Genomic DNA, 12,682 nt, shown 5'->3' on the forward strand with positions numbered 1-12,682 from the left:
ATGTCCTGTTTGATCCTGTTCCTTCCCATGGTTTAACTGACCACCTACTGGCTCCTGCCTTTCAGATTTCTGGCTCCAAATCCACTTCTCTTAGAAATCCCAGCCTGTGTTTGCTGATTAGCCAGCACCACCTGGAAGCTGCCTGACGAGCACTTGAAGCACAACCTTCAAAATTAATCTCATTAGCTTTCTTCCAGTCTTTCCTCTGTCCCAAAAGCCATGCCGTCTTATCCATGGTATCCTCCAAACTCTGTCATCTTCGACTCTCCATCCTTTTCACTGAAGTTGTGAAGTCAAGTTAGCTTCAAATCTTCAATGTATTTTGAGTCTGCCTCCTCCTGCTGTTCACTGTCACTGACTTGGCTGAGTCTTCATCAATAGTCTCCTGGGAAAGGCTGTAGCAGCAGCACCTTTCATACCATAATTTACACCACATCAAAAAAGACATTTAGGAAACACAAATGTGATCCTGATTGCATCTAAAACCCTTTATCAGGGAGGAAAAATTCTCCCTCTATCCTCTTACGTTCTGTGCTTAGGGCCCGCAGATTAAACTGACAAACGGGGGAGTTCCTGCATGGCTCAGCTGTTAACAAACCCCACTAGGATCCAGGAGGATGCAGGTTCGATCCCTGGCCTCGCCCAGTGGGTTAAAGGATCTGGTGTTGCCCTGAACTATGGTGTAGTTTGCAGACACGACTCAGATCTGTCATTGCTGTGAGTGTGGTGTGGGCTGACAGCTGTAATTCCAATTCAACCCCTAGCCAGGGAACCTCCATATGCCATGGATACAGCCCTAAAAAGGCAAAAAAGTAATAAACAAACAAACAAAGCTGACAAATAACAGATGAACAGAAGAAAAGATAAACTTTATTCACCTATGTGTTCAGGCTCAAAGAAGTGATTAGAATTGGGGGTATACGAACCAAATTAATAGGAGGATGTGGAGGAAAAGGCTATTTATTTTAAAAAGGAATGACTTTGGGGAAAGAAACAGAATGGATGGGAGTCATGATAGTTTGTGACAATGGTTGTTTCTCCAGTTCCTCGTCCCAATACTGACTTCTGGTCTCTGGTGATAGGACTCCGTCTCTCCCCAACACACACACACACACATACACACACACACCCATACAGGACTTCTCCCTTGAAGAGGGATTGATAGAGGCTGAATTCTCTTGGAAGGCTCTGCTTTTAGATGGAGCAGGATGGGGAGTTCAGACAAAGGCTTTCCCTGCCTCTTGTGATTCTCAAATGTCTTCAGCTCAGCATAATTTCTACTGCCACACCGGTGTGTTCTGGATGCCTTTCTGTTCAATGGCTCCCTATTACCTGTGTGATGAATGCTCAACTCCCTAACTGGACATATGGCGCTCCTTAGGGGTTGGCTTCCATCGCCCTGGTTTCATCTCCTTTTCTGTCTTCTTCGTCTGCTTCTAGCTCTTCTCTTTCAGTCATCTCAGGGGCCACCTGTGGAGGGAAGCTTCCAGACAGCAGCCCTCTGGGCTTGGCATCTCTGGTCACACTACCCCCTAAGGTTGCCGAAAATATGTTTTCTTGTCCATCGGATAACAAAATAAGAGCAACACTTTTTGAGGGTTCACCAAGTTCCAGACATTTTTCTAAGTGTTTCCATGAAGTAATTAATTTAAAATTCACAGCTCTCTGGTGCAGATACTAGACAGGGAGCTCCTTGAAAGCAAAGACTGTTTCTGTTGAAAGGATGTATCCTCTGTGGCTCATTCTATACCAGACACGTAGTAGGTGCTCGGTAAACATTTTCTTTGATACCTGAGTGAACAGATGGGTGGATAAGTGAATTATTCAGCGTAATATGGTGCCACTCTGTCCATATTCCTCAATAAAATGATTTATTTGTCACTTGGACACCTGACTAGTTTGAGTTCTTAAAAAAGAAAATCCCACTAGTTGAGAAATCATTGATATGTGTAGCTCAAAAAAGTTTACCCAGAGGCAAACCTGCCTGGGTCTTAGCTAAATAGAAGGCCAATGAATAGATGCTCTTCCTGGCTAATTGTCATTGCTTTGATTTTTGTCAACATGATTTTGTACCAGCAGAGGGGTTTTCATCAAAATCAGGTTACTGACAGCTAGAGGGACTAAACACAATCTTGTGGGGGTTTGTGGAGATTTGTTGTTATTGTTAACTTCTGTGTGAACTCTCTTATTTTTTAAGAAATTTATTAGTTTTTTTCTTTTTAGGGCCATACCTAGGCACAAGGAAGTTCCCAGGCTAAGGGTTGAATCAGAGTTGTAGCTGCCGGCCTACGCCGCAGGCACAGCAACGCTGGATCCTTAACCCACTGGGTGAGGCCAGGGATTACACCTGCATCCTCGCAGACACTATGTCAGGTTCTTAACCTGCTGAGCCACAGCAGGAACTCCTCTATTGTGTTTCTTGATTTCTCACCTTCCGTGAGTCTGAGCAGAGTCTCTATTCACAGAACAAGGTGGAAACTGCGATTCAGAGGGTGATGGGTGGTGAGTCTGTAGCCTTCTTGTGGGCAAATGAATAAATAGGAATGGTGGTGTGATCAGCTTTATATCAATATAAAGTCTTCCACAAACCCACTGATAATGGGGTTGGGACAAAGAGGGGTTTCCTTCTCACATCCTGGAAGGCCAAGGTTTCCGTATCACCCATCACGGTCAAGGAGAGAAACTGACATTTAGTGATCATCTACCATGTGCCAAACACTGGCCTAGGGACTCTGGGATCTTTTATTTCATGTTAAAAAAATCACCTGTTCCCTGGTGGCTGAGCAGGTTAAGGATCTGACGTTGTGATTGCAGTGGCTCAGGTTACTCTGTGGCGTGGTTCGATCCCTGCCCTGGGAATTTCCACGTGCTGTGGTTACAGCCAAAATCATTTTACTCATTTAAATACAAACTGCTTACTACTGTATATAAAATAGGTAAACAGGACAAAACTCTACTTAAAAGAGACACATGCACCCACATGTTCATTGCAGCACTATTCACAATAGCCAGGACATGGAAACAACCCAAATGTCCATCAACAGATGATTGGATTCGGAAGACATGGTATAAATACACAATGGAATACTACTCAGCCATAAAAAAGAATGACATAATGCCATTTGCAGCAACATGGATGGAACTAGAGACTCTCATCCTGAGTGAAATGATTCAGAAAGACAAAGACAAATACCATCTGATATCACTTATAACTGGAATCTAATATCCAGCACAAATGAACATCTCCTCAGAAAAGAAAATCATGGACTTGGAGAAGAGACTTGTGGTTGCCTGATGGGAGGGGGAGGGAGTGGGAGGAATTGGGAGCTTGGGCTTATCAGGCACAACTTAGAATAGATTTACAAGGAGATCCTGCTGAATAGCATTGAGAACTTTGTCTAGATACTCATGTTGCAACAGAAGAAAGGGTGGGGGAAAAAATGTAATTGTAATGTATACATGTAAGGATAACCTGACCCCCTTGCTGTACAGTGGGAAAATAAAAAAATTATTGGAAAAAAAAAATAGGTAAACAGCAAGGTCCTACTATCTAGCAAAGCAAACTATATTCAATATCTTTTAACAACCTATAATGAAAAAGAATATATATATATAACTGGATTACTTTGTCGTACAGCAGAAACTAATAAAATGTTATAAATCAACAACAAAAGGATATTTCCAAGATCACTTCTATACTGTCCCTTGAATCAAAGTCACACATAAGAATTTTCCCACCCCATTTGAATTAGTTAGATATTAAAAGAATAAAAAATGTAACAGTGGTTCTTTAGAACCAAAAAGAAAAAAAAAATCACTCATTTGTACACCAGGTCCCTATTATATGCCAGGCACTGTGAACATGGTATATAACTCTCCGGACAGATGCCACCTGTGTATAAAATTGATAAATGCCATGGGCTTGAAAGGCTAGGGGAAGGCCTGCTTTAAAGGCTGGATGCCAGTGATGAGAGCGAAACATCCGAACACAGAAGGAGATCAGCCAGACTTTGCACGGGAGGGCAGCACGCATGGGAGCCGGGGCTCGGAGGGGCCAGGAAGCCCCTCGCTTGTGATGAGGCTGTGCTCATGGGAACCCGAAGATGCAGAGGAGCCAGCAGATATAGGAGAGAAGGAACAATGAACCAGACGAATGAGGCGTCCTGCTCAGAATGCTGGCAGAGGGTCAGCTGCCGCTGGCAGAGCTGATAGGCTCCATCTGCCCTCAGCCCAGGACCCAGTGACCCTGCTAATTCCCACCCGGCTGTGGGCTCGGGTTTCCACAAAACCAGGTCAAAAAAAAAAAAAAAAAAAAAGCCCAGGTCAGCCGGGGGCCCCATGTTAGCGGCTAGCGCTGCCACGACAAAACACCGCCTATACGTGATACCACGTGGTATTTGTCTTTCTCGTTCGGCCTCGACTCACTTAGCATGAACCTCTCTGGTTGCATCTGATCCTGTGTCGCTGCACGTGGCATTATCGTGTTCTTTTTTATGGTGTCTTACATGCGGAATCTAAAATGTGGCACAGAGGAACCTGCCTACAAAACAGAAACGGATCATGGACGTGGAGAGCAGACGTGTGGCTGCCCGGGTGAGGGAGCGGGAGGGAGGGCGCGGGATGAACGGGGAGTGTGGGGTTGGTAGATGCAAACTCTGACATTGAGGATGGATCAGCCTGGAGGTCCTGCTGTACCGCCCAGGGGACTGTATCCAGTCTCCTGCGACAGACCCTGAGGACCTGATGGAAGAGAGGATGAGAAGAAGAGCATCTGTACGATTGACTGGGTCCCTGTGCTCGGCAGCAGAAGTGGACACAACCCTGCAAATCAACTACAGTTTTAAAAATAATTTTTGCCCAATTTTGACCTGCGTTTTTACTGTAGTTGTAGATATAAAATTAGGTCTCTAACGGGGAGATAGGGAGAGAGCTGCCACCAAACAACTTTTTTTTTTTATTTTTAATTACGGAAGAAGTAACATCCATCCTATTTTTCTTCCACTTCTACCCCCTCCCTCCCCCAACCCCCCTCACCAGACCTCGTGAGGGGGTGACAAGATGATGAGAAAAGAGTAAAGGATACATAATCAAGCGTAAAACCCTGTGATAAGGAGAGCGAATGAGGCGGGAAAGAACGTGAGCACTCTGGGATGGTCAGAGGCTCCAGGACGTCCCAGGCAAACAGGACCCTGGGTTGGGCTGCTCAAGGGAAAGAAAAACCAATGCAACTGTCCTAGACTTTTTAAAAATAAAGACGATAACGTCAAAGACCTAAAACCAAAGAGAGGGTGGCACTAAAAATAAAAAATAATAATGCCACATTTTACTGTCTCAAAAAAACCCAACCACAGACTAGGAGGCTTAAACCATAGAATGTATTTTCTCACGGTTCCAGGGGCTGGAGGAACAAGGTGTCAGCTTCTCCCACGGCCTCTCTGTCTAGGAGACGGCCACTTTCTCTCTGTGTCCCCAGATGGTCTTTCCTCGGTGTGGCTGAGCCCCTGGTGTCTCTTATTGTGTCCCCATTTCCTCGTCCTGCAAGGACACCAGGCAGATAGAACTAAGGCCCGCACTGGGCGTCTGTTTTAACTCCATTCTTCCTTTCAAGACCCGTGTTCCAGATACAGTCACATTCAGAGGTGCTGGGGACTAGGGCTTCAACGGATCAATTTTAGGGGAACACAGCCCAGCCCATAACACCCGAAAACACTTCTGTCCCCAGTAGTAAATGCAGGATCAAAATAAAGGGAAGACGGGGGCGGGGGATGACAGTCTCTCGGGGGTTCTAAGACAGGCTTCACCAAGAAGGTAACAGTTGAGCTGAAGTTTGAATGTATGATTAAGTTTCCAATAAACAGAGAAGAGGGCACAGGGGTACGGAAGAGAGCGAAGAGCATATGTGAGGTCACGTCTCTCTGAAAACGTCTTGGAGCTGAGAGCACAGGGTGGCTGGAGCTTCTTGCCCGGGGACATTGCGGGCCGCCGAGGGCTGGAGTATGTTGAAGCCGGGTGGCAGAGGCCCTGGTACCTCCCTGGTTCTGGGTCAGGGTGTGAGGAATAGGCGTCCTTGTCTGTGGTGGAAGTGAGAACCGTGAACGGGAGTGAGATGTGTGTTAAGTGCTTTATTGCTCACTGACCTGTGCGTGCCACCACCCTTCCTGCCAGCACAGACAAGTGACATCACCTCCCTGGAATTCACTCTTGTCTTCTGAGCAATGACGTCAGTGATGCTTCCCTCGAAGGTGCGGGGATGGTTCAGTCGGTTAATGGACATGAAGGTTTCAAAACTCTTGCACAGGAGTTTCGGCCGTGGTGCCACAGGATCAAGCAGTGTCTTGGGAGCACTGGGGCGCAGGTTCGAGTCCTGGCCCAGCTCTGTGGGTTAAGGATCTGGCGTTGCTGCAGCTGCGGCTTAGACTGCAAGTGTGGCTTGGATCTGATCCCTGGCCAGCGAATTCCATTTGCCATGGGGCAGCCAAAATAATAAAATCACTCAGTGAGTATTGCCAAAATGTTGGCACAGAATTCTATCCTGCCCACCCAGTTCACAATCACTGATCTGATCTTAGTGGAATCTGCGGTGAAGTCCATTTCATTCTGTTCCATCATAGACTCGGCTCCAGGAGATCACGGATAACTTGATCCCATGCTCCCTTCCTCCCTCCGGTGACCTTGCACCAGCCTCAACCTGCCTCTCTTTACATATCTGTAACATGCTCTGTAATAGCTACAACCCAGGTTTATGTTTATTTTTATTGATTTCTATTTACTTTTTTTATGAGAGCATAGTTGATTTACAGTGTTTCTTTGTGTTCCATTGTTCAGCAAAGTGACCCAGTGACACACTCAGGTTTATTTTTAAGAGCATCGTGTCTAGCGTGTCCCATCGTGGCCTTCCGGCTCTGTGTTTCTTGGAAGTTATTCCAGTTTGGGCCTTGGCCACTTATCAATATTTTATCTGTCTGTCTATCTATCTATCTGTCTATCTGTCTATCTATCTATCTATCTATCTATTTATTTAGACCGAACCTGCGGCGCATGGAAATTCCCAGGCCAGGGATCAAACCTGCATCGCAGCAGTGAAGCTACCTCAGTGACAGTGCCAGATCCTCAGCCTGCTGAACCACCAGGGAAGTCCTCGATGTTTATTTTAGCTATGCCACTAAGCCATGAGTCCCTAATCTGCCTCTAAGCTCATAAACACACAGATGTACACACACACACACCCTTTTCCACTAGCAATGGATGAAAGCACCCTGCGATATGGTGTTTGCGTCACCCCCCCAGTCTCACCTCCCTGTGGTGACTTCTAGCCCAGGAACGCAGACGTTCTGCTTTGGAAGCAGCCTTGGAAATGACTTGTCCAGGCTCCCTGGGAAGGCTGGGTCTCCCGCCCTTGTCAGAGGAGGGAAAATGCATTACCTCCAAAGCATCGGGGGCTACCACCTTCAGCTCTGGCTCTGAATTCCTGGTTTCATGCAGGTCCCTTCGGCTCCAAGCCTGGACTCTGTAACCAGTGGTGTGCTGGTAAATATTTAATAATGTCTCTTGAAGAAAAACACAAGTTTGTAGCATGCGCCTCTTTCTAAGGTGTTTCTCCTCTCCCCATGGCCAATTTCAAAGCCACCCATGGTAAATGACGGAAATTGGGAAGGCTCAGTTGCATCAGTAGGCTCCTTCGAGGCCATGTGAGCAGCCCTGGGCCCACACTGTCGCCCAAGTGGCATCACATGTAATGCCTTGTCATCCCAGGTCTTTGCCTGCCCCCCCGTGTACTCCCCCGCCCCAGCCGCTCTGTCCTAAATCACACCTTCTTCTGATGCATCAGCAGAACCTGAGGCTCTGCACTGCCTTCCCAGCCCCAGTTTCCCCTTCACCCCCAGAGCATGATTTCAGTGATCTCGCTTTCTTTTTTTTTTTTTTTTTTTTTTTTTGTCTTTTTGTCTTTTCTAGGGCTGCTCCCGCGGCATATGGAGGTTCCCAGGCTAGGGGTCTAATCAGAGCTGTAGCCACCAGCCTACGCCAGAGCCACAGCAAAGGGGGATCCCAGCCGCGTCTGCCACCTACATCACAGCTCACAGCAACACCAGATCATTAACCCACTGAGCATGGCCAGGGATCGAACCCGCAACCTCATGGTTCCTAGTCAGATTCGTTAACCACTGCACCACAACGGGAACTCCTCAGTGATCTTTCTGGACTGACTACCTGAATTCTTCTGGCATGCTTCAGTTCCAGCTTCAATTCACCGAGGGACTCAGTACCAGCTACATTACTCTATTAGAGGTGTGACGATATCTTAAAACTTCTTTTTTCCTTAGTACCATCTTCCTCACTGTTGCTTCTGCCAATAAAGTGTATTTTTTCCTCCTGGGGCTCACACAGAACAAGCCCTGCTGGGAATAATCACTTCCTGATTTTGCAAACTGGTGGGTCTTTTCTGTCTTCCCTTTGGCATAAAGACTTTATTTCTGCAGCCTCCTCCTATAAATCATAAGGCCAGAGAGGGCCCATGTCTGCTCTGTTTATCATTCTGCTAGCCAAGCATAATGCTTGAAATACATAGACACTCAGTAACAAGACCTGACCTTTCCTTCATGTCTTCATTCGTTCATTCGCTCACTCACTCATTCATTCAGTCCTCTTCCAGTTAATGGAATTACTGTTCTGCAGCTCACACGAAGCACAGTAGATTCAACAAGCAGAATGGCAAGTCAGGAGAGGGCCTTGTTCAAAGGTCACGAAGTATCTGCCTCCAGGGATTTGAGTGGTGCACGGACTATAGATTGGGACATTTTTCAGCCACTTAAAGAAAGGATTGTCCTGTTCCCTTTGGTTCAATTAACCACAATGAACCTAATTTCAACTGCTTTCAGAGACAGAGAAAATGGCAAAATGAGAAGGCATACCTAGAGTTTGGTTCTTGAGGGTACAGTGTGTTCCTGCTGGTGGACAAGCTGGTACATCAGACCCCATTCGTTGAGACCAGTTAGTAGGGAGGCAGGTCAGAATTGGGGAGGAACCAGGCAGAGTTCCTTGAAAAGAGTGTTTCCTTGCTTTCAAGGGCATCCAGACTCTGAGTCTTTATCGCCAGAAGCATGGAGAAGTCTCTATCAGCCATCAGCCTGAGCCTGGGCTAATCAATCCATACAATGAAATTGTAAAAAGCAATTAATTCTGTTTATATTTGTGTCTGTCTGAACTATAATTATGGGCTATCTCCTTGACTTTCTAGAAGGATGCAAGTATAAACTTTAAGTCAATAAAGTAAATCCGATTAAACACAGAATATTATTCCGGAACTCAGATTTGCTATTAGATTTTAATAATTTATTATTTCGTGCGTGTTTACCAGATATTTATTCAACACCTCCTGTATGCCAGGCGCTCTACTCAATACTGAGAAGTCAAAAGTAAATAATTTTCCTGCCCTCTGTAAGTCAGTCTCTCAGAGTATGTACCTACTGCATCCTAGTCTCCCAGGGTTTATTAAAATTCCAGATTAACCCAGCCACATTCCAAGCATACTAACATCAGAGCCTATTAAGGGAGAGTCCCCAGATGTGCATCTTAAAAAAAAAAAATTCCTATAGTTGATTTATAATGTTCTCTCCATTTCTGCTGTACAGCACAGTGACCCAGCCCTACATATAAATACACATACTTTTTCTCATAGTATCTTCCATCACGGTCTATCCCAAGTGATTGGATAGAGCTCCCTGTGCTGTACAGCAGGACCTCATTGCTCATCCATTCTAAATCCAAAATGTGCATTTCAGATACGTTCTGCAGGTCGTTCTCTAAAGTTTGACATCATTCATTGCAGAAAACAGAATAGCCATTGTTTGCTTGGAAGCTTTTTCAGCGATTGTGGTATCTTGGGGTTCCTGCACCAGAATTCCTGCAAGACCTTACTTGTAACACCCCTGAGAACCCCATCTGGCAAAAGCTGTTAAACTCACCTGCCACCACCTCTGCCAGCTGTCCCTACTCTGATGGCTCTTACGCGTCCTTGGACTTTGGACACTCATCTCCATGAAAGTACTTCTCACGCGGGATTACAGTTTATTTCCATAGGTCCCTGCTTCTCTGCTGAAGGAAAACTCTCTGGTTTCCACCCACATCTCCAGGCCTCCCACATTGTTTGGTCCATTAAAATACTACCTCCCTTCCCTCCTTTCTTGTCTGAGAAGGAAGTTAGTCATTACTGCCTGTAGTATTTCATTTCATCTGTTTTCTTAAATGTGTGGGTCCACTATTTGTGAACGAACGGATGGAAATGCACAAAGCACTTTCACACACGGTACGTGCCCTTCGAGGAGACAACCAGTAGTGATCACTGAGACACAGCTTTCGCCATGTGTGTGCCAATAACCCATCCCTCCTGTTAGCCTACCTGGTTGCTGTCACACCCAAGCGCAGGGATTGAATATTGGTTCTTGCTCCCAGAAGTGTAGCCCGACGTGAAGCAGTTGTATCTGCGAAGCTGTATGGCTGAGGTCCTGGTTCCGATTTTAAGCCACTCTCCCTGTGGCTCTTGACTCTCCTGCAGCCCGAAGCCCTCTTTACTACATCCAGCAAAGGAGGCACAGCTCCCTGCCCCCAGATGCTGCTTCTGTTGGGTCCTCTTCCGTGCTCTCTCCTCCAGCTCAAGATCCACTCACATACCTTCCCTTGCTTTTAGCCCACCCTGCACGTGTCCATCTCTGGACTAACGGGACTGTTCAAGTTAGCAAGCGATGGCATACTAAGTATTCGTTTTCCCTGCAAACAGTAAGCTTCATTACATGTGTATTCACTCAAGGAGTATTTATTAACCCACTGTGACTATGTTGTCCTGGAGACGATGCTCTGATGGGGAAATTAACCAATTGCAGGGAGCCTTGCTTGGTAAACAGGGCTTTTTCGGAGAGGGGGGTGGACTTAGTGATTAAAGGAGATATTTCCTTCATCATAAAACATTCTTGAGTGTTTTAAACGAATAATACTTTACCGGGAAAAAGCCCATCCGCTCAGATCCCAAAGTACAAATTTCAGTCCACTGTTACATTCATTTTATCATGTCCCGAGATTCAGTTTACCTTGGCTATGGTAGCTCATAAAAGCCTTAAGAGTTTCTTCCCTCAATTTGGGGGCGACGGTGGTGGCTGCGGTCATGACTGCTTATTTATCCCTAACTGTCCTCAAGCTTAGGATCTCATGACCAAGCAATCAGTCTCGTCTGTGCTGGGCTGCTTATGACAACAAAGCAAGCGTGTGCACGTCTTTCTGCTTTTCTTCATGCTTGGAATTGCAGGGGGCAGATTTGGAGAAGGCAGGGCACACCTGAGTGTTTTGCTCTCAGCCAATCAAGGAACCCACTTAGGGCATCTCAGAAAAGCAATGTCTGGAGAAAAACACCCAGTTATTTTGAGGAGGAGTGTGGTGCAATGGAATGAGAACCAGAAAACCCCAAGAAAACACGAGCAGGCTCTTGATCTTCGTGCTGGCTTCACGATTGCTTTCTTGGGGAACCTCAGGCAAGGAGGTGGACCTCTCTGAAATTCGTTCTCCTCCTCTGAAAAATGCAAGAGAGAGGACAAAATCTTTCATTTGCTTTCAATGACCTTTTGTGCTGAACCCCAATATCCACAAGCAGATAAAAACGAGGGTGCTCTGATGAAAGAGGATTGGGCGCAGAGCAAGGGGTTTGATGGCTTCCCCTTTCTCGAAGGAGTGTTAAGAACTAGGGTGAGGTCATCAAATTGACATTTAAAAGGCTCACAATGACTTTTTATGAAAAATAGTTTCCAGGAGCCAAGACTGCTGGCTCAGAGGCCGTTTATAAAGGTAGCTGCTGTGTGCAGGCTAAGAAGGAAGAGAAGCGCCCTTGTGCGGCTCCAGGGGCAGGAGCGCTGTGGCCCAGTGGCAGAGCAGATGTGAGGGGCGGGAAGCCAGCCAGGCTCCAGGGGGAACGGACAGCTGCCCACCTGGCCCTGTCAGGTCCCCAGTGTGGTTGATGGGCCAGAAACTTCACCAAGACAAGAGGATGAGCTGAGAACTCTCCCCAGACAACGGGATAAGCTTGTAATTGACTCAACAGTTGCGGTGGGTTCCTTCTCATCAAATGTGGCCTGAGACCTTGGAATCACCAAAGAGCTTATCAGGCTCCACCCCAGACCTGCTGAATCAAAATCTGTTTTTAGGAAGGTTCCCGAGGAATTCCTCTGTACATTAGAGTTTGAGAAAACTGTTAATGAGAAAACATTGACTCGACAGATAAGCCTGCGTTAGAGTTCGAGCTGTTCCATTTGCTGATATTGACCTTGGCCAAATCACTCCTTTTCTGAATTTTCTCATCCCCACCATGGAGGCCATAACACACACCTTGCAGAGAGTTTTGTGGTACAGGTTTAGTGCCGAGCTCACTCCTGAAGCCAAAGTCAGTGATCAAGAAAATAAAGGAAAACAGGAGTTTCCATCATGGCTCAGCGGTAACAAACCCGACTAGTACCCCTAAGGTTGCGGGTTCGATCCCTGGCCTCACTCAGTGGGTTAAGGATCTGGCGTTGCCGTGAGTTGTGGTGTAGGTTGCAGAGGCGGATCAGATCCCATGTGTCTGTGACTGTGGTGTAGGCCGGCGGCAACAGCTCCAATTTGATTCGACCCCGAGTCTGGGAACCTCCATATGCCACAGGTGTGG

General features: G+C 46.5%; 1 protein-coding gene across 5 annotated transcripts in view; it reads left to right on the forward strand.

Moving 5' to 3' along the window:
* KCNQ3 (potassium voltage-gated channel subfamily Q member 3) overlaps positions 1–12,682 on the forward strand; it is a 306,090-nt gene that overhangs the window by 206,650 nt on the left and 86,758 nt on the right. The window lies entirely within an intron of this gene.

Source organism: Sus scrofa, chromosome 4 (assembly GCF_054392235.1).
Source record: "Sus scrofa isolate SSC_HxYL_T2T_F1_AM1 chromosome 4, Sscrofa_HxYL_maternal_Yorkshire_Landrace_v2.0, whole genome shotgun sequence".
NCBI lineage: Eukaryota > Metazoa > Chordata > Mammalia > Artiodactyla > Suidae > Sus > Sus scrofa.